This window comes from Castor canadensis, chromosome 12, assembly GCF_047511655.1.
Source record: "Castor canadensis chromosome 12, mCasCan1.hap1v2, whole genome shotgun sequence".
NCBI lineage: Eukaryota > Metazoa > Chordata > Mammalia > Rodentia > Castoridae > Castor > Castor canadensis.
Genome location: NC_133397.1, coordinates 69,143,591 through 69,158,003, shown reverse-complemented (window position 1 = coordinate 69,158,003; position 14,413 = coordinate 69,143,591). Strand labels below are relative to the sequence as shown.

Below are 14,413 nucleotides of genomic sequence, written 5' to 3'. Positions count from 1 at the left end.
CTTATTTTTTAATTAATAGCTAATTGTACATCTTTATGGAGTACCAGGTGATGTTTCAGTACATTTATGCATTGTGTAATGATCAAGTCAGAGTATTTAAGTTATCCATCATCTGAAACAATCATCATTCCTTTGTGAAGAGAACATTCAAATCCTGTTTTCTAGGTATTTTGAATTATATGATACAATAGTGCTAACTATAATCACCTTGCTGTCTAATACTATATCAAAACTCATTCCTCCTGTCTGTCTGTAACTTTGTCTGGCATCATTTTAACTACTCTCAGAACTGTTTCTTGAAGTTCCACCTTTCAGGATACACAGAGCTGTGTTTTCCCTTTCACTCCACCTGCCTAGTACTTTGAAATGCAGAGGTTTGTCATGCAAGCATGCATTGCAGTGGGATTGCTGAAGTAGAATCAGTTCTGACACAGTTGCCATATGATGAGGCTGTCATTATACAAGTGGCTATGCAGTATTCCGACCCACTTTAAACCATGAGCCCTTAAGGCTGGCAGAGACCAGACTCCCAGGGGTTAATCCACGTGTACATTAATCTGCTCCTTTCCATTGTGCCTTTTATTGCTTTGGGTTATTGTAAAGGTTCAGAGATTAATTAGCAGATTTAAAACCTTGAAAGCTTCATTACATAATTTTAGTCATCAGCAAACCTTGGGAAAACTTAAAAAAATGAAGGCACTAAATCATTTTAATTGGAAATTTAACTGGGTGTCTTCATAGAATATTTTATGGCATGTCTTCTGAACAGACAGCTGCATTAATGTGTCCTCAGACACTGGAGTTCATAGCTGGGATGCTCCTCAGGAGATCTTGTTCTTGCAGTGCTGTGAGCAAGTGGGATTTGCCTATAGCAACTGGTATCGTAAGATATGGGTCATTTCTGTTTTAAGAAATCCTACCATCTGAAAGCTAGAAGGTATAAAAATATATTAAAGGATTACTCATTTTACAAAAAGTGTTTACTTTTTAATAAAAAAATTTGAGATTCTAAAATAGTTCTTTGCCTACTGTTTCCAAAGAACATTTAATTGGTAAGAATTTATTTTTCTGTCAGTAATTGCAGAGACATGCTCACTGGCTCTAAGAAATCCTGCCACACCTGCAGAACGCCATCCTTACAAAGCTACAAGTTGTGATGCTGAATCCATGTGGAGATTGAATTTGGTCCCAGCTGCAGGGACACATGTACTGTCCTGTCCTCTGTAGCAGGCTTTGCATTTCATCAAGGGTAATAAAAGAAAAGGCTGACTTCAGAGGTTCTGTTACTTACTCATTGAGAGACAATATAGGTTCTTTGACAAGGAAAATAAGTGACAATAGAATGAGAAATCAGACCATTTATAAACAAAAATTTTAAAGTAAGAAGTGCCTTAATACTTACTCAGTAGTTGCTTATTTTTCCTTTTGATGTTCAGGTTTTTTTCAAAAAATGTAAATTCTCCTAAATTCCTTGACAGATGAAAGTCACTCCTCTGGGCATGAGTTCGATCTCTTAGTTGTTGTCTGAACCAACGTGAATCTCCCTCAAATTACCATCACCCAGGGATCATGATTTTCCTCTAAGTTGCTAACAAATAGAGGGGCAGGGAAGTTCCAGCCTCTGCCTTGTCCTGTACATGTTGTTCTGAACTGGTTTGTCTGCAGATGGTTCTCTGCTGTCTGTTGCCAAGATCCCTGTCTAGTCTCTGTGGAGAGGCCATGCGGGCAAAACACACACACAACCAGGACAAAAGCCAGCAAACTATCTTTAGCTTGTGTCTATTGTTCCCCATTTCTCAACTCTTAAGTTGGGTGCCTGTGAGTTTTGGCTCTGTTTGTCGCTAGTAATATGCAGTTTAATCATATACCGTGATTCATAATACTTTTTCTCTTATTAAAATAAAAAGGATTCATAGTCAAACAAAGACCTAGGAGTTGTACTTCATTGTTGTATGTTTTTTTAAGACAGAGTTTTGTTATATTGTCCAGGCTGGCCTCAAACTCATGATCCTCTTGCTTCAGCATCCCAAGTGCAGGGATTACAGACATGTACCACCAAGCTCTGCAACAATCTTATTCTTAAGAAACTTCTTTGAGTTATGCACTTTGAGGAAAAGTCTTATAATCTTAAAGAGCTATCACTATAATACTTACAGTAATTTCCAAGTGGGAATATTTCCTTTTCTGTACATTTTGTTTCTATCATGTTCCTTTAATAAATTAAATTATTGTTAATGTAAATTATAGAAAAATAATTCCTAAACCTTTGAAAGTTTGAAAGGCACATAGAATTACTTATGGTGCCAATGTCCACAGAACACCACTAACCATTATGATTTCTTAATAGTCTGGCCATTCTTCTACACCCTCATTTCCAGTGTCATCACAGCCCATTTTTCTTGGAATTGTGCTTTGATTCAGGAGTGGTATGTGTTATTAGTCTGCACTAGCACCACTGAGATGCCACTTGTCCCCATGTGATCCTCAGATATCTGTTCGCATAAAGCTCTTCTATCTTGAATACCAGTCCCAAAGTAGCTTTTGTTCTGCCACAATCTGAATTACCAACACATATAGGATGCATCTTATTCTCCCCCTTGTTATTTTGGGGCAAATCTTAGGGTTCTACTCTGAGAGACTCTAAGACTTTTCTGCTGGACACCCATGCAAACATTTCTTCCAAACCTGCTGAGGTAGTTAATTTGAGGAAAATATCCAAACCAGGTCATAGGGAACAGGTGCTCTCCTTGCAGCTCATCTCACAGGAAACGGATGACATGGCTTTACCCAGAACTGCCCAGAACACCCCTTTTGAAATAACATTTTAATCTGGACTCAAACCGGGGTATGCACACAAACACTTATAATTATAGCTCATTGGATTTACATGTGCAGTCAATGACTAAAAGCCACTCCTAAGTACCACACAAATCTCCTCCCCTTGCTTACCCTTTGTATAAATACCCACCCTAACCAAGGCACTGGTGTTCTTGATCTACAGGTACTGCCCTTACACCTTGCTCAGAGTCCACTTCTCCCCTCTCTCTTGGAGTGTATACTTTCCTCCTCCTCTCTCTCTCTCTCTCCCTCCCTCCCTCTCTCTCTCTTTTTCTCTCTCTCTCTCCATAAAGCTCTGCTACTACTTTGTAATCTATTTGTCTCCATCTTGGGATGCCAAGTTTCTGAGATCCTCTTAACCAGGGACTACTGAGACCATCCATGCAAAGCCATCTATGCCTTATTTCCATTTCTCCTTTTAGCACTGCAGCCTCCAAATTAGACTGGACTGAGCTCTTTTTACTGGTTAACTTTTCCATTTAGAGGAATATTGGGTCTTCTCTTATTTCCTTAGTATTAAGTGATTTTCCTCAACTTTTTTTTTCAAATTTTCAAGCACATAAAAATGACCTATACTACCTTGTACAGTGAATACATATATGCCTACCACTTATATTCCATAGTTCTTAATATTTTGTTGTATATGTTTTATCTTATGTCTATTGATATATTCATTCATTTATCCATCAATTCATCTTTCCTGGGATACATTTAAAGGAAGTTGCAGACATCACCACCTTTATTGTAGACGGCCTGAGATGATCCTTGCTGTCTGATATTCTTGCCCTTGTGTTATTCCCTCCCTTACTGCATCAGAGTTGGTCTATGTGATCAATAGAGTATGGAAGAAGCAATGGTATGTGACTTCTAAGGCCAGATCATGAAAGGCACAAAACCTTCTTCCCTGTAGTCTTTCTTAGATTGTGCCTCTGAGAGAGGTGCTGTCATATTACAAATAGTCCTATGGAGAAACCATATCTGAAAGAACTGAGGCCTCCTGCCAACAGATTCAGGATGACCTTAGAAGAGGATTTGCCAGCGCCAGCCAATGTTTCAGGTGACTACAACCCCTACAATCACCTTGATTGCAGCTTTCTGAAAGAGCCTGAGCCAGAATCGACCAGCTAAGCTGACAGCAAATTCTTCACCTATAAAAATGGTGATAAAATAAATGTTTGTTGTTTTATAACACCATATTTTAAGGCGATTTGTTACAAAGCAATAGAAGACAAATATAGTACTTCACCCCTAAATACTTGGTTATACATAGAAATAACTAGAATTCAGCATTTGTTTGTTTCCTGTCTTCTTTTGAAGTTAAATTTGAATGCCGTAAAATAGATAAATCTTACAAACACATATATTGAGACACCTAGGCCCCTCAATTTTATTATTTATTTATTTATTTTTTTGTCTTTTTTGGTGCTGGGATCGAACCCAGGGTCTCACGCATGCTAGGCAAGCGCTGTACCACCGAGCTACATCCCAGCCCTAGGCCCCTCAATTTTAACATAAAGTTCCCATAAAAACTTCTTAGTCAATTTCTGCCCCACCTCAGAGACAACATTTATTCTAAATCACAAATTGGCTTTGTCTATTCAGGAAATTTATGTAAGTTGAATCACACAGCAAGTACTGTTTATGTGTGGCTTCTTTTAGTCACTCTATTCTTTGTAAGAGTCATCCATGTAGTTGCAAAATTAATAGCAGTGTGTTTACTTTTATTGCTGGGTTAGTTTCCAGTGTATAACTACATAATCATTTGTTGATTCATTTTTGAAAGATATTTGGGTTAATTGTAGTTTGGGATATTGTATCGAAAACTACTATAAATAATCTTTTGTAGGTCTTTCTGCTGAAATACACTTTTATTAAAGTTGTAGACATAGAAGTGTTGAGTCATGCATCAACTATGCTTAAATTTACACAGAACTGTAAAATCTTTTGTCAAATATCTCATACAAGAATAATGCATGAGAGTTTTGGTTATGCCACATGCGTAACAACACTTGGTATTGTCACTCTTTAATTTTAGTCATTAGGATGTATTTGTAATGGTGTCTCATTATACTGATCTTCTGTTTCATGCTTCAAATATTTTTCAGAAGTATTATTTTCCCTTTTGAATATAGGATAATGCTTCATTTTCCTGATTCACATTATTTTTTAATCATGCACATGTAGGTTTTGTAGTGTTCTGATTTCTTTTTAGACTTTCCATTTTCTCATCTTGAATTCAGAAGTGATCTATTCATTTTGCTGATTTTTCAACTTGGGAAAGCTTTGTCATATTATTTCAAATAAAATACTATTTTCCAGAAAGCAAACATATTTATAAACAAATAATTTCACATAACCTCCTTTTCCTTGGATAGAAAGCCAAATTGCATAGTTCTCAAGGTAAACACAAGCCATCTTCAAACACACACATGAATCTATAGAGGAAGACATTCACAGCCTTTAGCTCAAGTTCCACTGTTTTGAAGAAACCTGTTTGGCATTCTCATGCTCGATGGAAGAATATTTCCTCTACTTTTCTCTTTTTTCCTCTCCCTCATTAAAATCAGTTTTGGAAACATGCAGTGCCTGGCATGTACCACCACCACCGTGTTTCTGTTTCTGTATCTCCTAGAGTTCTTCACCTGCTAAGGCATTAATCAGATGACACTTTCCTGTACCATTTTTCCTCCTTCCTTCTGAATTGCTTTTTCTGAACATTTTGCCTTCCATGTATCTTACATGGATCACTGGTACACATTTCTCCCAGTTTTGATATGTTTTTAGCCCTTCCAGATACATTGCTGAGAATCTGAGGGGACCTCCTAAAGGAGAGTTTCCCCATGACCTTTAGTTTCTTTCTTTGGCACCTCTGGATTGTATGTTATCTTTGTGGTAAGGGCTATATTATACACCTATTTTTATTACTCAGGTGCTTAATACATACCAGATCATTGAAAATTTGTTATATTTCTATAGATTGAACTGGACACAATTACTTAACTTTATTAACAATGGAAAAAGTATCTTTTGAAGCCATGTACTGGCAGATTTTTTTACCTACTGCTATCCTTAGGCTCACTTGGATTGCATTCCACTGTGACAAGTGGATAGTTGCAGGGAGCCTGTGGCCTTCCTGATCTCAATTGAACTTCTGCTGCTTTGGGGTCATGTTTCATAGAGCTGTAGTAACCAAATTCAGTGTTTGATTTTCTAAGTCTTTAATTATTATATTTAATTCAGAATTCTGAACTTGGTAAATAGATAAAAACTATGGAATTACAGTTCCTAAGGAAGAATGGGGTTAGAGGATGGATGGGGGGTATGCATGTGAGAAAGGGGAGGGACACAAAAATGGAGGTGGGGGTCAGAGATTACAGAGGAGAACAATTGTAGGCAGAGAGAAAAAAATAAAATTAGATTCTGCAGGACAGAATTTGAATGCAGCATTGGCAAGAGTTAATTTTCAACTGTGGCTTTCAATCATAGCTGTTCATTGGCTTTACCAGAGGAAATTTTTTTTTTAAATCCTGATGCCTGAATTCAAGACCATAGCTGGCCTGTATTGTATGATTACATAAAGAGATGACATTACTTCTAAGAAGCTATCCCTTGGTCCAAGTGGCCATTAAGAACATGTTTGTGCGAATTAGAAAAAAGCATCTCTTCTGGGAAAGTTTCATCTGGTCCAAAACACTGGCTAGACTTAAGGTTCTACTTGACTCCTTAGCTGAATCCTTGTATAGAGAATAGCATACACAGTTGTCTGTGGAACCCTTCATGGTTCTTTATACACCAGATGAAGTTATATCACAGAGGGGTTAGAGCCTGGGAAACTGGCCCATGATGATGTAAACAAGAGCTGAAAAGTTCTGAAGTGGACACTTGGCAAGGAGCTTGATCACTCATTCTCCAATCACTCAGGCATTTATTTTATGCTTGACAGAGTACTTTCAAGAGCCACATGAAGTTATATGTCTTGCTGCAGTGTTGGGATTCTTTTGAAGGTTTATGTACAGACAAGTATCTCTACTCATTTTATACCCAGAGTAATGGTGATATATGACCTCTGAGAAATAAAGTAAGTCCTTAGAAGAACCATGCAACACAGTTCTGTAGTAAACACTAACCAACTTCTGGTTCTGCAGGGTGTTTCCTTTCAAGGTTATCCTGAAGCAGTAGCTATAAAGGGACTGACATAATGAGGAACATATGTCTAGAGAAAAGCATTCTATACTCCCCACCCCATCTAGATTAAAGTCCTTGGTACTGAAATGGCCTGACTATCAGCAAAAGGATTAAACTTCATGGTGACAGTCAGAAAAAAAAGAGATATTCTTTTGGGATCAGAGTTTATTAGAGAGTTTATGTTATTCCAGAATGGATGCCAGCATTTATGGGGAGGGGTTTAATTTATTCCACAGTCTCTGATAGAAAAGAGCCCCCATTACTATCTCAGTGAACTGCCTGGCTATAATAAAAATAAGCAACAGATTAAAGTGTATCACATATTGAGCCAGTTTATGACCATAAAAGCAATACTTACAAAATCTGAGGTAACCACCATTTATACTTAGGTATATTGTTATTAAATTAGTTTATTAGATAGTACATGTATTTTGTATTCTCTTTCTTTTAACACCATAAGTGTTATAGTTCCTTAAACGGGCTTTATAAACATTATATTAAGTTGCTAAATGGTGCAACATTGTTAAGGCTTTTAATATACACATTGCCAAGTAATTGTCCAAACTTAACATTTTAAAATATTTCCTTCATCTGCAATGGAGGAATGTGTTTTTCTACTACGTTCACTGTTCTGGGAATGCTTTTTACCTTTCCAATTTTTGAGATGATAGTGTACTTTCTGTTTTTATAATTTTGACTTTTTTTCTTGTAAGAAATATTTTTGTATGCTTATTAATCTTGGTTCTATGCATCATGGAAAACACCTCACCCATTTTCATTTTTTTAAAATAGTATTTTGGTTTAGTAAAACTCTCTTTTTATAGGAATTTATTGTTTTTTATCATATACTATTTAAAAAATTTTAAAACAATTCTTTGGACTCAATAAAATATTTTAATATTTTCAATTTCATTTTCCCACTCTTTTTTATGGCATTGGGTATTGAACCTAGGGCCTTGCATATGCTATCAAGTGCACTACCACTTAATCTATGCTCCCAGCCCTTAAAGTTTTCCTTTATGATTTTTATATTAGATTTTATACTTAGAGATTTACTCCCCATTATTAAAGCATTCATCTGGTAGTTTTACCCATTCATTATATGTAGTTTTTAGTGTAGCTACATAATTCATTTTAGAAGGTACTTTGATCAGTAGTATGAGGTACAAGCTATAGTTTTATTATTTTTAACTTTTAATTTCAGTGCAATTTATTAATCCATACTTTTTCAACTCATGACATATTAACCTTATCCTATATTAGATTACTGCTATACTAGAACAAAGTTGTTTTGGACTTTCTATTCTATTTCATTGATCTGATTTCTATTCTTATGTCAGATTTTAATATTTATTAGGGCTAATCCTCTTAATTCTCTTTTTCTTTTCAATATTTCTTTGCTTACTATGTATTTGTTCAGTACATTTTAGGATAATTTTGTTAAGTCCTTCCCTCGTCCCCACTCTATCACTTAGTGTCACTCCAATTTAAGAACTATTCTAATAATATTGATCCTCATTCTTCTATGATTTAAAAAATGTAAATCTTTCAAAATAATTTAATTATATTAATATGAACATTAACAACATAAGCATATGGCTTAAGTATGCTTTTGAATGGGGGAGCTAAGATCCAGTACATTAAGAAAATGAAAATTGAATATACCTGACTTCCACTTTGGGCAAAGATGGAATAACAGGACTGCCTTTTCCTTCTTGCTTGAGTCAAGCAGAAAAAGAGAAAAAACATATGAAAAATATATTCAGGAAAGTAGAGGAAAGATTGAAAACAGTAATTAGAGATAAGATATTTTAAAAGACCCAAGTTTAACTTCTACAGATAAACATTTTGATAACAGGTATACTTCTGAATTATTTATTAATGAACTTGAAGACATGCAATAGAAAAGATCCACAAAAATACCTACTGAGAAATGTATTGGAAAAATGAACAGGTTATTGGTTAGCTATAGGACAATGTCAAACTGTCTAGGATAACTGAAATACTCAAAGGAGGTTGAACATCTTTCAAATTTGACAAAACTGAAAACTTACAGAGCCAAAAAGTTTGGTGAATCCCAGATCTAACAAACACAAATAAACCCATATTGAATCACATTATAGCAAACTGCTTAAAGCTAGAGAAAAAGGAATGTTCAAAAGCAGCCAAGGAGGAAAAATATTAATTACACATTATGCCTATGTAACTTTCTCTCTTTCCAAAGTATTTTATGCTAAGCTATATTTAGAAAGTTTATTAACAAAATTCATCATGGCTAATGAAAACAATCATAACATTATTTCACTAGTCACCAAAAAATATATTGCTAAAAATTCAGCGCCTGTTTCCTATGAAATATTTTGTGAATTAAGAAAGAAGTCGTCCCTGAACATGAAGAAAAAAGCACTAAGTTGTTAAGTTGATGATAGCTGCTGAAGCAATGTGACATATGTCAATTATGAAAATTGACATATATGTCAAAAAAGAATCTTACTGTAACACTAAAGAGTTTTTCATATATTTGAGTCAGTTTCCTTATAACTCTTATCTGGATCTGAATCTGCATATTAGGTTCGGTTTTACAATGGTATCTATTAGGGTTTCAAATTATAAAGTTTTGTTATGTTTGACTAATAAATTTATCTGCCTTTTCAAATACTGGTTATACTAGACTATTCCCAAATAATTATATTAATTGTAATGGAAAGGCTAAAATTAAATATTAGCAAAAAATAAATGTGTAGGAAAGATTTGGCCTTGCATAAACATATATATGGCCTCTGGCCCTGAACCATGATAGATTAATGGTTGAAATTTTCTGAATGATGACAAGATTGCCATCCACACCTGCAATCCCAGTACTCAGGAGATAGAGACAAAAGGATTGCAAATTCCAGAGTAGCCTGAGCTACAGAAGGAAATCCTGTTTCAAAACAGTGTCTTTGTGATTCATAGAGGGCCTTTTGGAAGACACCTGATATTATATGCTAATGAGATGACTCATGGTGATCCCTTTTTTAAAAAATTGGTTTTCTTATTTTTCAGTTATTCATATATGTATACATTGTCTGGGCCATGCTCTCCCCCTTTTCCCTGTCCCCTCCATCCCCCCTCCCCACTCCCCTTGCTTCCAGGCAGAACCTAGAAATTCTCCAATTTCCTTGAAGTGAAAACATAAGCAATAATAAGAAAAACATAGCATTTTGCTAGCTTGAGATAAAGAAAGTTATACAGAGAGATTCCTAGCATTGCTTCCATGCACATGTGTATTACAACCCAAATTGGTTCATCTCTATGAGACCTCTTCACTATTTCCCCATCACCTTCCCACAGTGGCCTCTGTCAGTTTAAGATTACTTTATTTGCTCTTCTACAATGGGCACATCAAATATTTTCAACTTTTCGTTTTCCTACCTTTCCCTATTCCCCCTGTATATGTTCTCCCCTTAGCGTGTGACCCATGTCCAATAATATTACTGCATTTGTTTTAAGTCTAAAGTCCACATATGAGGGAAAACATACAATTTTTGGCCTTCTGAGCCTGGCTAACTTTGCTTAAGTTGATGGTCTCCAGTTCAATACATTTACTTGCTAATGACAAAATTCCATTCTTCTTTGTAGCTGAGTAAAATTCCATTGTGTATAAATACCACATTTTCTTAATCCATTCATCAATAGTGGGGCATCTTGGGTGTTTCCATAACTTGGCTATTGTGAATAGTGCTGCAATAAACATGGGTGTGCAGGTGCCTCTGGAGTAACCTAAGACACATTCCTTTGGGTAGATCCCCATCAGTGGGATTGCTGGATCATATGGTAGATGTATATTTGGTTTTTTTAAGAAGCTTCCATATTGTTTTCCAAAGTGTTTGTACTAACTTTCATTCCCACCAGCACTGTATGAAGGTTCCTTTTTCCTGCATCCTTGCCAACATTTGTTTTTGGTAGTGTTCTTGATAATAGCCATTCTAACAGGGCTGAGGTGGAATCTTAGTGCAGTTTTGATTTGCATTTCCTTTATGGTCAGGAATGGTGAGAATTTTTTCATATGTGTTTTGACCATTTGGATTTCTTCCTTTGAAAAAGTTCTGTTTAGTTCTCAGTTGCCCACATCTTTATTGGTTAATTGATTTTTGGGGAGTTTAGTTTTTTGAGCTCCCTGTATATTCTGGTTATCAGTCTGATATATGGCTAACAAATATTTTCTCCCACTCTGTGTGTGGTCTCTTCAATTTTGAGACCATTGCTTTTGTTGTACAGAAGCTTTTTAATTTCATATAGTCCCAATTGTCAATCCTTTCTCTTATTTGCTGGGCTGCTGGAGTTCTATTGAGGAAGTCCTTACAGCTTCCCGAGTATTCCCTGCTCTTTTGTGTACTAACTTCATTGTTTCAGGTCTGATATTAAGGTCCTTAATCCACTTTGAGTTTATACTAGTACCGAGTGATAGACATGGATCTAATTTCTGTTTTCTGCAGGCAGATAACCACTTTTCCCAGAAATATTTGTTGAAGAGGTTGTCTATTCTCTATTATATATTTTTGGAAACTTTGTCAAAAATAAGGTCAGCATAGCTGTGTGGATTCATATCCAGGTCCTCTATTCTGTTACACTGGTCTTCATATCTGTTATTGTGCCAGTACCATGCTGCTTTTATTGCTATGGCTCTGTAATATAGTTTGAAGTCCAGTATTGTGATACCTCCAGCATTGCTGCTTTTGCTGAGTATTGCCTTGGCTATTCGTGGTCTCTTGTGTTTCCAAATGAACTTCAGGGTTGATTTTTCAATCTCTGTGATGAATGTCATTGGGATTTTGAGGGGAATTGCATTAAACATGTAGATTGCTTTTGGTAGTATAGCCATTTTTACTATGTTGATTCTACCAATCTATGAGCATGGGAGATCATTTCACCTTTTTAGTCTTCTTCTATCTCTGTCTTCAGAGGTTCGTAGTACTCCTTGTATAGGTCATTCACATCTTTTGTTAAATATACTCCTAGGTATTTGATTTTTTTTGAGGCTATTGTAAATGGAATTGTTTTCATGTATTCTTTCTCAATTTGTTCCTTGTTGGTGTACAGAAAAGCTAATGATTTTTGTAAGTTGATTTTGTATCCTGCCACCTTGTTGAAGCTGTTTATGGTGTCTAGGAGTTTTTGGGTAGAGTTTTTTGGGTCTTTGAGTTATAGGATCATGTCCTCTGAAAATAGAGATACTTTGACAGTTTCTTTACCTATTTGTATTCCTTTTAATTCTTCTTCTTGCTCTGGCTAAGAATCCCAGAACTATGTTGAATAGGAATGGGGAGAGTGGGCACCCTTGTCTCCTTCCTGATTTTAGGGGAAATGGTTTCAGTGTTTCTCCATTAAGTATGATGTTGGCTATAAGTTTGTCATATATAGCCTCTATAATGTTGAGGTACTTTCCTTCTATTCCTAGTTTTCTTAGAGCTTTTATCATGAAGTGGTATTGGATCTTGTCAAAGGCTTTTTCTGCATCTATTGAGATGATCAAGTGTTTTTTGTCTTTGATTCTATTAATGTGCTGTATTACATTTGTTGATTTCTGGATATTGAGCCACCCCGCATCCCTGAGATATAGCCAACTTGGTCGTGGTAAGTTATCTTTCTCATATGTCGTGGGATTCAGTTTGCCATTATTGTATTGATGATTTTTGCATTGATATTCTTTAAGGAGATTGGCCTATAGTTCTATTTGTATGTGTCTTTGTCTGGTTTGGGGATGAAAGTAATACTGGCTTCATAAAATGAGTTAGGCAGTATTCCTTCCCTTTCTATATAGTGGAAAAGTTTGAGGAGAGTTCGTATTACTTCTTCTTTAAAGTTCTGATAGAATTCAGCAGAGAATCTGTCAGGTCCCAGGCTTTTATTTTTTGGGAGACTTTATTGCTGCTTCAATTTCATTTCTTGTTACAGATCTGTTTAGGTAGTTAATATCCTCTTGCTTCAAGTTTGGGTAGTCCTAAGTATCTAGAAATTTGTCCATTTCTTCAAGATTTTCAAATTTATTGGAATATATGTTGTCAAAGTAGTCTCTGATGTTTCCCTGGATTTCCTTGGTGTATGTTTTATCTCCCCTTTTGCATTTCTGATTTTACTGATTTGGGTCTTTTCCCTCCTCATTTTAGTTAGATTTGTCAGGGGTCTGTCAATCTTGTTTATTTTTTCAAAGAACCAGTTTTTTGTTTTGTTGATTCTTTGTATTTTCTTTTTTTGGTCTCTATTTCATTAATTTTGGCCTTTATTTTTATTATTTCCCTCCTTCTGCTTGATTTGGGTTTTGTTTGTTCTAGTTTTTCTAAGGGTTAGTGATGTAGCATTAGGTTGTTTACCTGAGATCTTTTGTCCTTTTAATATATGCATTCATGGCTATAAACTTTCCTCTTAGGACTGCATTTGCTGTGTCCCATAGGTTTTGGTAGGTCATGTTTTCATTTCCATTAACTTCCAGGAACCTTTTAATTTCCTCTTTTATTTCATCAATGACTCATTGATCATTGAGGAATGTGTTGTTCAGCTTCCAATTATTTGAATATTTTCTGCTGTTATTTTTTATTTAGTTCTTGTTTTAATTCATTGTGATCAGATAATATGCAGGGTATTATTTCTATTTTCTGAGGCTTGTTTTGTGCCTTAAGCTATTATCAGCTTTGGAGAAAGTTCCATGAGCTTCTGAGAAGAATGTATGTCATGCAGATGTTTTATGAAATGTTCTGTAGACATCAGCTAGGTCCATTTGATCTATGCTGTCATTTAGTTCTAGAATTTCTTTATTGATTTTTTTGTTTGGATGACCTATCTATTGGTGATAGGGAGGTATTGAAGTCTCCCACTACCACTGTGTTAGAGTCTATATGTGCTTTTAAGTTCTCTAGAGTATGTTTGATGAAATTGGGTGCACTGACATTGGATGCATATAGGTTGATAATTGTTTTTTCCTTTTAGTGTATTTCTCCTTTTATTAGTATAATGTGTCCTCTTTAACTCATTTGGTCAATGTAAGTTTGAAGTCTACTTTGTTTGAGATAAGTATTGCTACTCCTACCTGTTTTCTGTGGCCATTGGCTTGGTAAATCTTCAGCCTTTCACCCTAAGCCAATGTTTGTTTCTTTCAATGAGATGGGTCTCCTGTAAACAACAGATTGTTGGATCTTCCTTTTTAATCCAGTTTGCCAAACAGTGTCTTTTGATGGGGGAGTTGAGTCCAGTGACATTCAGTGTTAGTATTGATATGTATGTGATGATTTCTGCCATTTAGTTATTTTTGTTGTTTAAGGATTTGATTGTATGCAGCCCAATCACTGCTACTTTCTGATTACTTGTCTTTTCTTCTCCTGTGGTTTGATACTGCCCATACTCTCATGGTTTT

General features: G+C 35.6%; 1 pseudogene; it reads right to left on the bottom strand.

Moving 5' to 3' along the window:
* The window catches only part of LOC109678021 (regenerating islet-derived protein 3-gamma-like), a 68,604-nt pseudogene extending 66,945 nt beyond the window's left edge, over positions 1–1,659 (bottom strand).
* Between the last annotated feature and the right edge of the window lie 12,754 nt (positions 1,660–14,413).